Raw genomic sequence first — 13599 nt, 5'->3', positions numbered from 1 at the left:
ACTAAAAATACTCCGCCGGCTTGTGCTCCCTGTTTAAGGCACTAAAAAATACTCCCGCCGGCTTGTGCTCCTGTTTAAGGCACTAAAATACTCCGCCGGCCTGTGCTCCCTTTTTAAGGCACTAAAAATACTCCCGCCAGCCTGTGCTCCCTGATTAAGGCACTAAAAATACTCCCGCCGGCCTGTGCTCCCTGTTTAAGGCACTAAAAAATTACCCCCTTTGTTATGTTGCTGATGCTCCGTGACTAAGGCACCAGGTGCAGCTCTTGCCAACAGCCCTTGCAGAGAGCGACCCTCTATCTCGGTTCAGGTCCTCGGAACAACCTGTCGGAGGCCCACTGTGCGATCGTCCTTGATTCGGCTAGGCGCTGCTGTCTCTGATATTTCCCAGCGTTTGTTTCTGCCGCCACTGTATGCAGCGCCTTTCTGCGTCAGCTTCCGTCGCTCCTCTGCGTCAGTTCCGGCGCCTCCCCGCTTCCACTTCCGGGGCCACCCTGCGCTCGCCTCCAGCGCCCCCTCGCGTCCGCCCCCGGGGCCGCTCAGTGTCTACCTGTGGTGTCCCTTCACATCCACCCCCGGGGCTGCCACAGTCGGCTCCTTACCACGTCAGCTCCAGTATCTTTCTGCTTCCGTTTGTGGGGCCACTCACTTCTGGTCTCGGGGCCGCTCCGCCTCCGCTCTCCGGGGCCCGTCACCTCCATTCTGCGGGGCCGGTCTGCCTCTGCTCTGCGGGGCTGGTCACCTCCACTCTCGGGGCCGCTCCGCCTCCGCTCCCAGGGCCGGTCCAGCCGGCTTCTCTCCGCGTACTCCCCTGGGGCTGCCGGGGCCGGCACCTCTCCGTCTCAGCTCGTGGACCCTGAACGCTGCTGTATTTGGTGTTTCTCCGGGTGCGTTCTCGAATTCCTCGGTCGTTGCTGTTTCTCCGGGTCCGCCGCTCCGTCCGTGTTCTTCTTCTATGCAGGTCCCTGTCCGGGCAGCATCTTGCGGAGCCGCGGACGAACGACACGCCAAGACGGGTTCAGTGTGGGTGATAGAGCATCAATCAACGTGTGTCTTTATTGGTCCAGGGTACATATATTTATACAGACAATGATAATTATTATGCCTACTAGTCACTAGCTGTTTGGCTTAAGCTCTAAAGGTCGTATTTGCACGGTCCACCTACTTGCAGTTAGCTTACAGCACAAGCTTCTCATAACACTAAGTTTCTCATGCTACTATTTCTGAGTCCTGTTGACTTGTTTTCGATACACGACAGTACCGTAACACAATGTTTCTCAGACCAATGTTATCATAACACTAGGTTTCTCAGACCACTATTCCTAATTCCCCTTAACCTGCTTTCGACACACCACGGTACACAGGGCTGAAGCGTCCTTGACATTCCTCATGTATCAGCAGCTGCGAGCAGCTGCAGGCAAACCCTAGTGAGGCCCAGCATCAGCAGCTAGAGCAGGCTCTGATCGTACAATTGCTTGGTGGGCTCAGGACCCTTGTCTCTGAGCCATTCTCCAACATTAGGGTTAGGGTTAGTGTTAGGGTTAGGGTTTGTGTAAGGGTTAAGGTTACGGTTAGGTTATGGTTAGGGTTTGTGTTAGGGTTAGTGTTAGGGTTAGTGTTAATTTTAGGGTTTGAGTTAGAGTTAAAGTTAGGGTTAGGTTTAGTGTTAGGGTTAGGTTACGGTTAGGGTTAGGGTTAGGGTTAGGGTTAGGGTTATGGTTATGGTTAGGGTTGGGTTAGAGTTAGGGTTAGGGTTAGGGGTTAGGATTAGGGTTTGGGTTTCTGTTAGGGTTCCGGTTAGGGTTAGGTTTACGGTTAGGTTAGGGTAAGAGTTAGGGTTAGGTTTAGGATTAGGGTTAAGGTTAGGTTAGGGTTAGGGTTAGGGTTTGGGTTAGGGTTAGGGTTAGGGTTAGGTTTAGGTTTAGATTTAGGGTTAGGGTTAGGGTTAGTGTTAGGGTTAGGGTTAAGATTAGGGTTAGGCATTAGGGTTAGGATTAGGGTTAGGGTTAGGTTTAGGGTTAGGGTTACGGTCATGAGTTAGTGTTAGTTTTAGGGTTAGGGTTAGGTTTAGGGTCAGGGTTAGGTTTTGGGTTAGGGTTAGGGTTACGTTTAGGGTTGCGTTAGGGTTAGGGTTAGGGTTAGGGTTAGTGTTAGGTTTAGGGTTAGTGTTAGGGTTAGGGTTATGGTTAGGGTTAGGTTTAGGGTTAGAATTAGGGTTAGGTTTAGGGTTAAGGTAAGGGTTAGGGTTAGGGTTAGGTTTAGGTTTAGGGTTAGGTTAGGGTTAGGGTTAGGGTAAGGGTTAGGGTTAGGGTTAGGGTTAGGGTTAGGGTTAGGGTTAGGGTTAGGGTTGGGTTAGGGTTAGGGTTGGGTTTAGGGTTAGTGTTAGGCTTAGGGTTGGGTTGGGGTTAGGGTTATTATAAGGGTAAGGGTTTCGGGTTAGGTTTAGGGTTAGGGTTAGGGTTAAGGTTAGGGTTAGGGTGAGGGATGGGTTAGGGTTAGTGTTAGGGTTAGGTTTAGGGTTAGGCTTAGGTTTTAGGGTTAGGGTTAGGGTTAGCGTTAGGATTAGGGTTAATTTTACGTTTTGGATTAGGTTTACTGTTAGGGTTAGGTTTAAGGTTAGGGTTAGGTTAGGGTTGGGGTTAGTGTTAGGGTTAGGGTTAGGGTTAGTGTTGGGGTTAGTGTTAGGGTTAGGATTAGTGTTAAGGTTAGGGTTAGGGTAAGGGTTTGTTTTAGGGCTAGGGTTAGGGTTAGGTTTAGGGTTTGGGTTAGGGTTAGGGTTACAGTTAGGCTTAATTTTAGGGTTTGGTTTAGGGTTACTCTTAGGGTTAGGTTTAGGGTTAGGGTTAGGTTAGGGTTAGTGTTAGGGTTAAGGTTAGGGATAGGGATAGGGTTGGGTTTAGTGTTAGGATTAGGTTTAGGGTTAGGTTAGGGTTAGGGGTAGGATTAGGTTTAGAGTTTGGATTAGGGTTACTGTTAGGGTTAGGTTTAGGGTTAGGGTTAAGTTAGTGTTAGTGTTAGGGTTAGGTTTAGGGTTAGTGTTAGTGGTAGGGTTAGTGGTAGGGTTGGGTTAGGGCTAGGGTTAGGGTTAGGGTCATGGGTTAGGGTTAGGGTTATGTTTAGGGTCTGCATTAGGTTTAGCGTTAGGTTAGGTTTAGGGTTAAGGTTAGGGTTAGGGTTAGGGTTAGAGTTTGGTTTAGGGTTAGGGTTAGGTTTAGGGTTAGGGTTAGGGTTAGGGTTAGGGTTAGGGTTAGGGTTAGGGTTAGGTTTAGGGTTGCGTTAGGGTTAGGGTTAGGGTTAGTGTTAGGGTTAGTGTTAGGTTTAGGGTTAGGGTTAGGGTTAGATTTAGGTTAGGTTTAGGGTTAGAGTTAGGGTTAGGGTTTGGGTTAGTGTTAGGGTTAGGGTTAGGGTTAGGTTTAGGGTTGGGTTAGGGTTAGGGTTAGTGTTAGGGTTAGGGTTAGGGTTAGAGTTAGGTTAGGTTTAGGGGTAGGGTTAGGGTTATGGTTAGGGTTAGGTTTAGGGTTAGGTTTAGGTTTAGGTTTAGGGTTAGAGTTAGAATTAGGTATAGGGTTAAGGTTAGGGTTAGGGTTAGGATTAGGTTTAGGGTTAGGTTTGGGTTAGGGTTAGGTTTAGGGTTAGGGTTAAGTTTAGGGTTATTGTTAGGGTTAGGGTTAGGTTTAGGGTTAGGGTTAAGTTTAGGGTTATTGTTAGGGTTAGGGTTAGGTTTAGGGTTTTGGTTAGGGTTAGCCATTAAGGTTAGTATTAGGGTTAGGGTTATGTTTAGGTTTAGGGTTAGGGTCATGGTTTAGGGTTAGGGATAGGGTTAGGGTTAGGGTTAATTTTAGCATTAGGTTCGGTTTAGGCTTAGGGTCAGGGTTAGGGTTAGCGTTAGGTTTAGAGTTTGGGTTAGGGTTAGGGTTAGGCTTATGGATAGGGTTGGGTTAGGGTTAGGTTTAGAGTTAGGGTATAGTGTTAGGGTTAGGTTTAGGGTTAAGGTTAGGGTTAGGGTTAGGGTTAGGTTTAGGTTTAGGTTAGGGTAAGGTTTAGGGTTAGGGTTAGCTTTAGGCGTTAGGGTTAGGTTTAGGGTTACGGTTAAGGTTAGGTTTAGGTTTTAGGGTTAGGGTTAGGGTTAGGGTTAGATTTAATTTTAAGTTTAAGATTAGGTTTACTGTTAGGGTTAGGTTTAAGGTTAGGTTTAGGTTAGGGTTAGGGTTAGTTTTAGGTTTAGGTTTAGGGTTGGGATTAGGTTTAGGTTTAGGTTTAGGGTTAGGGTTAGGGTTAGTGTTAGAGTTAGGGTTAGGGTTTAGGGGTAGAGTAAGGTTTAGAGTTAGGTTTTATTTTAGGGTTGGTGTTAGGGTTACGGTTAGGCTTAATTTTAACGTTTGGTTTAGGGTTACTCTTAGGGTTATGTTTAGGGTTATGGTTAGCTTAGTTTTAGTGTTAGTGTTAAGGTTAGGGTTCGGGCTAGGTTTAGGTTTACGGTTAGGGTTAGGGTTAGGGTTAGATTAGGGTTAGGGTTAGGATTAGGTTTAGGGTTTGGATTAGGGTTACTGTTAGGGTTAGGTTTAGGGTTAGGGTTAGGTTAGTGTTAGGGTTAGGGTTAGGGTATAGGGTTAGTTGTAGGGTTAGTGTAAGGGTTGGGTTAGGGTTAGGTTTAGGGTTGGGGTTAGGTTTAGGGTTAGTGTTAGGGTTAGGGTTAGGGTTTTGGTTAGGGTTAGCCATTAAGGTTAGTATTAGGGTTAGGGTTATGTTTAAGTTTAGGGTTAGGGTCATGGTTTATGGTTAGGAATAGGGTTAGGGTTAGTTTTAGCGTTAGGTTAGGTTTAGGCTTAGGGTTAGGGTTAGGGTTAGCGTTAGGTTTAGAGTTAGGGTTAGGGTTAGGCTTATGGATAGGGTTGGGTTAGGGTTAGGTTTAGAGTTAGGATATAGAGTTAGGGTTAGGTTTAGGGTTAAGGTTAGTGTTAGGGTTACGTTTAGGTTTAGGTGTAGGTTAGGGTAAGGGTTAGGGTTAGGGTTAGGTTTAGGCATTAGGGTTAGGTTAAGGGTTACGGTTAAGTTTAGGGTTAGGTTTAGGTGTTAGGGTTAGGGTTAGATTAGGGTTAGGGTTAGGTTTAGGATTAGGGTTAGGGTTAGGGTTAGGTTTAGGTTTAGGTTTAGGTTAGGGTTAGGTTTAGGATTAGGGTTAGGGTTAGGGTTAGGTTTAGGTTTAGGTTTAGGTTAGGGTTAGGTTTAGGATTAGATTTAGGTTTAGGTCTAGGGTTAGGGTTAGGGTTAGTGTTACTTATTGGTTTAGGGTTACGGTAAGGTTTAAGGTTAGGGTTAGGGTTAGGGTTAAAGTTGGGGTTAGGGCTAGTTTTAGTGTTAGAGTAAGGGTTAGGGTTAGGTTTAGTGTTAGGGTTATGTCAGTGTTAGGTTTAGGGTTAGGGTTAGTGTTAGGTTTAGGTTTTGGGTTAGGGTTAGTGTTAAGTTTAGGGTTAGATTTAGGGTTAGGTTTAGGGTTAAGGTTAGGTTTAGGGTTAGTGTTTGGGTTAGGGTTAGGTTTGGGTTAGGGTTAGGTTTAGTGTTAGGGTTAGGGTTTGTGTTAGGGTTGGTGTTAGGGTTAGGGTTAGGCTTAAGTTTAGGGTTTGGGTTATGGTTACTGTTATGGTTAGGTTTAGGGTTAGGGTTAGGTTAGGGTTAGTGTTAGGGTTAATGGTAGGGTTAGGGCTAGGGTTAGGTTTAGGGTTAGGGTTACGGTTAGGTTAGGGTTAGGGTTAGGATTAGGTTTAGGGTTTGGATTAGGGTTACTGTTAGGGTTAGGTTTAGGGTTATGGTTAGCTTAGTATTAGGGTTAGGGTTAGTTGTAGGGTTAGTGTTAGGGTTGGGTTAGTGTTATGGTTAGTGTTAGGGTTAAGGTTAGGATTAGGATTAGGGTTTAGAGTTAGGTATAGGGTTAGTGTTGGGGTTAGGGTTAGGGTTAGGGTTGGGTTCGGGTTAGTGTTAGGGTTAGGGTAAGGTTTAGGTTTAATGTTAGCGTTAGGTTAGGGTTAGGGTTACGTTTAATTTTAAGTTTTAGATTAGGTTTACTGTTAGGGTTAGGTTTAAGTTTAGGGTTAGGTTAGTGTTAGGGTTAGTGTTAGGTTTAGGTTTAGGGTTGGGATTAGGTTTAGGTTTAGGTTTAGGGTTAGGGTTGATTTAGGGTTAGGGTTAGAGTTAGTGTTAGGGTTAGGGTTTAGGGGTAGGGTTAGGTTTAGAGTTAGGTTTTGTGTTAGGGTTGGTGTTAGGGTTACGGTTAGGCTTAATTTTAAGGTTTGGTTTAGGGTTACTCAGGGTTAAGTTTAGGGTTATGGTTAGCTTAGGTTTAGTGTTAGCGTTAAGGTTAGGGTTCAGGCAAGGTTTAGGTTTACGGTTAGGGTTAGGGTTAGATTAGTGTTAGGGTTAGGATTAGGTTTAGGGTTTGGATTAGGGTTACTATTAGGGTTAGGTTTAGGGTTAGGGTTAGGTTAGTGTTAGGGTTAGGGTATAGGGTTAGTTTTAGGGTTAGTGTAAGGGTTGGGTTAGGTTAGGTTTAGGGTTGGGGTTAGTGTTAGGGTTAGGGTTAGGGGTTAGGGTTAGGTTTAGGATTAGGGTTAGGGTTAGGTTTAGGTTTAGGTTTAGTTTAGGGTTAGGTTTAGGATTAGATTTAGGTTTAGGTCTAGGGTTAGGGTTAGGGTTAGTGTTACTTATTGGTTTAGGGTTACGGTAAGGTTTAAGGTTAGGGTTAGGGTTAGGGTTAAAGTAGGGGTTATGGCTAGTTTTAGTGTTAGAGTAAGGGTTAGGGTTAGGGTTAGGTTTAGTGTTAGGGTTATGTCAGTGTTAGGTTTAGGGTTAGGGTTAGTGTTAGGTTTAGGTTTTGGGTTAGGGTTAGTGTTAAGTTTAGGGTTAGATTTAGGGTTAGGTTTAGGGTTAAGGTTAGGTTTAGGGTTAGTGTTTGGGTTAGGGTTAGGGTTGGGTTAGGGTTAGGGTTCGGTTTAGTGTTAAGGTTAGGGTTTGTGTTAGGGTTGGTGTTAGGGTTAGGGTTAGGCTTAAGTTTAGGGTTTGGGTTATGGTTACTGTTAGGGTTAGGTTTAGGGTTAGGGTTAGGTTAGGGTTAGTGTTAGGGTTAAGGGTAGGGTTAGGGCTAGGGTTAGGTTTAGGGTTAGGGTTAGGGTTACGGTTAGGTTAGGGTTATGGTTAGGATTAGGTTTAGGGTTTGGATTAGGGTTACTGTTTAGGGTTAGGTTTAGGGTTAAGGTTAGCTTAGTATTAGGGTTAGGGTTAGTTGTAGGGTTAGTGTTAGGGTTGGGTTAGTGTTATGGTTAGGGTTAGGGTTAAGGTTAGGATTAGGATTAGGGTTTAGAGTTAGGTATAGTGTTAGTGTTGGGGTTAGGGTTAGGGTTAGGGTTGGGTTCGGGTTAGTGTTAGGGTTAGGGTAAGGTTTAGGTTTAATGTTAGCGTTAGGTTAGGGTTAGGGTTAGGGTTAGGTTTAGTGCTAGGGTTAGGGTTAGGGTTAGGTTTAGGGTTAAGGTTAGTGTTATGGTTAGGGTCAGGGTTAGCGTTAGGGTTAAGTTTAGGGTTAGCTTTAGGGTTAGGGTTGGGGTTAGGTTTTTTGTTATGTTTAGTGTTAGGGTTAGGGTGAATTTTAGTTTTTGGTTATAGGGTTACTGTTAGGGTTAGGTTTAGGTTTAGGTTAGGTTTAGGGTTATGGTTAGGTTTAGTTGTAGGTTTAGGTTTAGGGTTAGAGTTATAGTTGGTTTAAGGTTAGCTTTACTGTTAGGGTTAGGGTTAGCTGTAAAGGTTAGGTTTAGGGTTATGTTTAGGGTTAAGTTTACGGTTAAGGTTAGGGTTTGGCTTGGGTTTAGGGTTAGCGTTAGCTTAGGGTTAGGGTTAGGGTTCGGGTTAGGGTTAGGTTTATGGTTTGGTTTAGGGTTTGTGTTAGGGTTAGGTTTATGTTTAGGGTTAGGGCTAGGTTTACGGTTAGGGTTAGGTTAGGTTTAGGGTTAGGGTTAAGGTAAGGTTTAGGGTTGAGGGTTAGGGTTAGGTTTAGGGTTAGGGTTTCTGTTAGGGTTAGGTTTATGTTTGGGGTTAGGGTTAGGTTAGGGTTAGGGTAAGGTTTAGGGTTGAGGGTTAGGGTTATGTTTATGGTTAGGTTTTGTGTTAGGGTTAGTGTTAGGGTTAGGGCTAGGCTTAATTGTAGGGTTTCTCTTAGGGTTACTCTTAGGTTTAGTTTTAGGGTTAGGTTTCGGTTAGGGTGAGGCTTAGGATTAGGGTTACGTTTAGGTTTAGAGTTAGGGTTGGGTTAGGGTTAGGGTTAGGTTCAGAGTTAGGGTTAGGGGTTAGGGTTAGTGTCCATGTGTTGTGCCACACAGAGATATGCTGTACTCTCAGAATCAGGATAATTTTTGAAAGAAGCCACGTAATGGAATAGTTACTATCTACCTCTAGCTTCCCCCTGGGAAGCTCTATTAAATAGCCAGCTCCTGAATGCTATCACTGAAGCAGTGAGGACTTTCAGCTCAAAAGGAAGTGTTCATATTGTCACTTATAAGCCTCTGAAAAATGATCCACAAAATAAAGCCAGCCTCATCCCTTTGTGACAGAGTTGAAAACTAGTTAATTACCCTTCAAATTCATACCCCTACACACTGTCAGGTGGTTTAAAAACAGCTGAAGCATAAACCTTTCAAGTGTTTGCAGATCCTACTTAAGTAATTCACTTCTGAAATAACAGAAGGGTTGACAAATATAGTGAAGTAGCTAATCACTACCACCCTACAGCAGACTTGACTGTGATGCTATTGCAATAACAAGCAATGCATTTCTGAGCTTTGGAACTCCTTGTCATGGGACATCACAAACCCAAGAAATGCACAGGACTGACTCTCTCCTGTGGATTTTTCAGCTATTGCCTCACCTCAGTGTGTCAGAGGATTCCTGCACAGTGACATACATGCTGCAGTCTTCTTCCTAAGGCATCTGCCACAGGCAATCCAAGGCCAAACACGAGCTGGCCCTTTCATGGAACATGGCATCACCAGCACTGACATGGCAGTCATCAATGTAGCCATAGTTACAGCTGCTATACAAGTGTGTAGTATTTACTTGACTTAAATCAGTCAGAAGAGTCCACACAATCAGTTTGTTTTGAACAGCTACATAGAAAACGTAGAGAGGGCTGGGCAACTTAGCACAGAATTCTATGAAAACTTTTCCTTTATTAAATCTGCAATATTCCAAAGTATCTTTAGAAAACCACTGAAAATACCTGTTGAGCTGAATTTCAAAGACTTTTAACAAACAGCAGAAGGTTTGTTACATAAGAAACATGTGACTAGCAAAAAGATAAGGTTTCCAACTCGGAAACCGCAGGAATCGCCACTGAAGACTCTCAAAGGTGAGGGGTTACACCGTTTTACCATCAACTGTACCAATATCCATTAGGTGTTTGGAAGGAAGCTGCTTCAAAAGAAGTTTAATAAACGCACCATGGTCCCAAACCTCACACCGCTTCCTTACTGTAACAACTTTTACTCAGGAATCTGTTTGATCCTTAACCGAAGAGCATCCAAAGGATTTTTAAAGAGTAGCACCAGAATGCTTTGTCTTGTTCATGATGCATTCTGTATCATACCTCCCAGTCACAGCAAACTGATGCACACACTCTGAAACAGTAGCCCAGAAAAACTCTGAAATTCTCCCAAATCCACGTGATCCCATACAAAATGATACCTGGTATCTCAGCCTACACAGTTCTTTATTTCTTTCCTTTCTTGGCTGCGGTCGTCTTTCCTCCTTTTTTAGCATTTTTCCTGTATTTTGATTCCAGTTGGGCCAAAAAGTCATCCATTTCCCTTTTTCGATCTTTACTTCTGCTCTGGGGGAAAGGAAATTAAAAAGAAAACCGACCCAAAACTTTTACTACTTCCTAGTACAGATTATTCTATTGAAGTTGATAGTATGACAGCTACATAAAATATTGGAATATATTAAACAGGGAATGCAAGCAGTATAATACAATACAAATATAATACAATACAAAGTATAGTACCATCAAGCAAAATTCTACTTGTGTACTCTAGGCTCTATACCTAATTTCTCCTGAATTATCGAGACGGACGTAAAGTGGCTATAAAAATTCCCAACATAAGCCTAGGAAAAGCAAAACAATTTCCAAGTTTAGACCCAAAACTCTACTACAGTTTGGGGAATGATTAAGCATTAAGGTTCTAGGAATCCCACTGGATGATGAGAAACAGAAAACATTCCAAAAAGCAGAATGTAAACAGTATGTTTCTTTCCTCGGCCCTCAAGATACAAAACAGTAAGACCTATCAGCTTCTACATCCTGATGGAATCCCTCAGGGAAAGAATCATTAATACTCCCTGTCTACCTACCTAAAACTAGAAGTTAAATATTTTGATTGTGCATGCCATAAGGATATTTGAATAACTTTGTTAATTTTCAAAAGACGCAGGCAGTAAAATCCATACCACACTGACTATTAAGTAAAGTACATAGCTAGCTAACATTAAGGTCAGGTTTTAACCTCTGAATTCTCAACTTGCAAGGATCCAAACTACAAAGAGGCTCAGGGAGAACAGAATTATAGGCCAGTAACATACTTCTCTTCAGCAGATAGAAAAAGCCTTACTTGAATCAGCGCTTTCAAATCATCTTCTCCACCAAGTCCCAGTTCAGATTTAGTCTCTTCTGCCTCTCTAGCTTCTTTTTCTGCCGAAAATAGCAAACTAGTTTTTTAACAAGTATTTTGCAAGTTATTTGACAAAGTCTTATAATAGTTATGAAACTTTTTTTTTTTTTTTTTTTTTTTTTTTTTAATCTGTATACAACTAGCTGCAAGGAAACACAAATCATTTCCAAATTTGGCCACAGATGACAAACTGGTGAAAGAAAGACCATTCTGGCTTTAGTAGAGGGGGACAGTTTTTTGTTGTTTCACAATGCTGAATGTGATGTCTAAGCCTATCCCTGTTCCCCCCACCCACGCTTTTTTTGTCTTGGCAGCTATTACATTTTCTTTAACTTAGAGAACGGTTACTGCGATGTGCATGTAAGATCTACAAAGTGTTCAAAAACCCCACACTGAAGAAGAGCTCCATTTAGTCCAGAATGTTATTTCACACTCGCCAGAAGGCGAGCATAATGTATTTCTACCACGTACACTGAACTCCAGCAACTCATAGCTGTGTAAATAAATGCAGGGACATGCCAAACTGTAATAAGCCATTGTGTATAATAATAAAATAAAGAATTAATAATAAAACAAAGGAATGAAGATTGGCAGCAGCCTATCATAGCTCAAAAGCCTTTCACAACAATTTTGGGGGGGGGGGGGGGGGGGGGGAAGGGGGGATAACACAGGTGTCCAAATGTGAAAGTCAAAGACACAGAGCAAGATCTGTAACCCAGAAATCCTGTAGCAAACATTTGCCTCAAGAACAGTTCCATTTTATTTCTAACAAGGAAGATTAAAAACTTAGCATAAAAAAAATGCTTCCCTTTGGTCCCGGATTGATATAACCTACCCGCTTTTTTCTCGCAATCATTTTCTGCTTAGACTCTCTTACAAAACCTTTGTAGAATGGGACTTCTCCAGAGGCAATGGCTTTTTCTCCAATTTTCCATGTTCTTGGTCCATCTGTATAGTCCATGCACAACACAGACTCCATTATTCTGTCCAGGTCACCCTCAAAATCCACGTACGCTGCTTTAATAACAGCTAGCTGTTTGTCCAAATCTTTCTAGCTCTTTTCGAAGTCTTCAATATCTTTCACTGTGATCTGAAGCAAAGAAGTGACACTTCTGGAGTTACATGATTAATTCACCGGATGGATTTCAGAGACAGCGTTAAAAAACAAAACAAAACAAAACAAAACAAAACAAAGCAAAACAAGAGAAGCCACGTGCTTTACCTGAAGCTCGCCAGGGAGACACAGCCACAGGCCCGAAGCAGGGAGCTCCCCGCTTCCCGCAGGGCCTGCCCCCGCCCAGGCGAGCCCTGCGGGGCCCGGCCCAGCTCTTACCTTCTTGAAGACCAGCCGCCAGTACTCCCGCCAGTCCCGCTCGCCCCTCAGCACCTCGCCCTCCTTGCCCACCGTGCCCTGCTCACCGTACAGGGCGCGCTGCTCCACCTCGCTGAGGGCAGCGTAGGCCTTGCCCAGGATCTACGGGCACAGAGGGGCCGGCCGGTCAGGCCGGCAGCAGCGGGGCGGCCGGCAGCCTCCCTCACCTGGAACCGCCGTGTCGCCGCCTCCTCGGCGTGGGGCTCGGCGCGGCCGGGGTGGACGCGGAGCGAGGCGCGGGGGCAGCCGCGGCGGATCTCCCGCGGCGAGGCCCGCCGGCGGGCGCCCAGGACGCGGCAGCGCTCGGCAGAGCCCCGGGCGGCCCCGCACGGCTCCAGCAGCCCCAGCCCGCCCGGCCGCCCCGCGCGAGCCTGGGCCGAGCCCGTGCATGCGCGGCGCGGCGGCGGCAGCGCCCTCAGGGAGGCGGGCGGGATTCCCCCCCGTCAGCCGCGCCGCTCGGCCCCGCTCCGCTCCGCTCCGCTCCCCTCCGCGGCTGCAGCCGCTCCGCGGGCGGGCGCGGGGGGCGGCAGGGGAGGGGGAAGGCTTCCCGCACAATTAATTGGAGCGGGCAGGAGCTGCGCAGCCGCCGGCGGCCAGGCTGCAGCCGGCCCGGCTTCCCCCGCCGCCCCCCCGCCGCTCCGAGGACGGTTTGGGTGCGGGCGGCTGCCCCTCAGGGACGGGCCGGGAACCTGCTGAGGAGCGAGAGCCTCCGCCCTCGGGACGCGCTCTGTGTTCTCCTGCGAAGGAGGAAAGCCAGGTGCGCTCAGACACAGTTAGCAGCAGTACATTTTAAAACCAGCGGAAAACAAACAGATAAAACAAACGGGCGAGCAACTCCTCTTCGGCTTTCCACTTCCCACTGGTAAAAACTGTGATAAATAATAGAAGAATTTTGCTTTCGCTAAAAGTAATTAAACAATTACTTTTATTGAATTAGGCTAAAGCTATTATTAGTACAATGATACAAATTTTAAGAAAAGTAAAATAATTTACTAGTGGGAAAAGAGAAGGGGGGGTGGAGATTGGTCAGAGGAAACAACAACCCAACAGCCCCCCTTTTTTCTTTGGAATGCTCACCAGATGGTCCATATCAAAGGATGGTAACTCCTTTGCAATGGAATGAGAAAGAAAAGGATGGGTCATCCCTGGTACCTCTTGTCCTTGAGGTAAGAGAGGAACTGAAACCACTGAGCCAGAAAGACAAAGGAGCTGCAAATTAGCCCAGACTTGAAGGACAAGGTGTACGTGACCACAGGACTGAGTTGGCGCAGAAGTAAGGGTCAATGAGCCAACACAGTGAAGAAGACTACGAGCCTTCATCTGCAGACCCCTGCCCATGACCACCAGGGAGCACTGCACAAGTGCGACGGGAGGACTTTGGGGTGGGGGATATGTTAATGATTCCTCGGAACTAATTGTAATATTCCCTCCCTATCCTTAGAAGTAGTGATGCATATGTATTAGAGTAGATGAATATGTAACCATTTATACAATAAAAGGGAGCCCCTTTTGGCTCCAGGG

General features: G+C 45.3%; 1 pseudogene; it reads right to left on the bottom strand.

The window, feature by feature from the left end:
* Window positions 1-9189: 9189 nt before the first annotated feature.
* On the bottom strand, window positions 9190-12515 carry LOC122154006 (annotated as a pseudogene).
* Between the last annotated feature and the right edge of the window lie 1084 nt (window positions 12516-13599).

The sequence above is a fragment of the Tyto alba genome, unplaced genomic scaffold (genome assembly GCF_018691265.1).
Source record: "Tyto alba isolate M040663 unplaced genomic scaffold, T.alba_DEE_v4.0 Super-Scaffold_29, whole genome shotgun sequence".
Taxonomy (NCBI): Eukaryota; Metazoa; Chordata; class Aves; order Strigiformes; family Tytonidae; genus Tyto; species Tyto alba.
The sequence above is the reverse complement of the archived record's forward strand: the minus strand, read 5'-3'. Positions and strand labels throughout refer to the sequence as shown.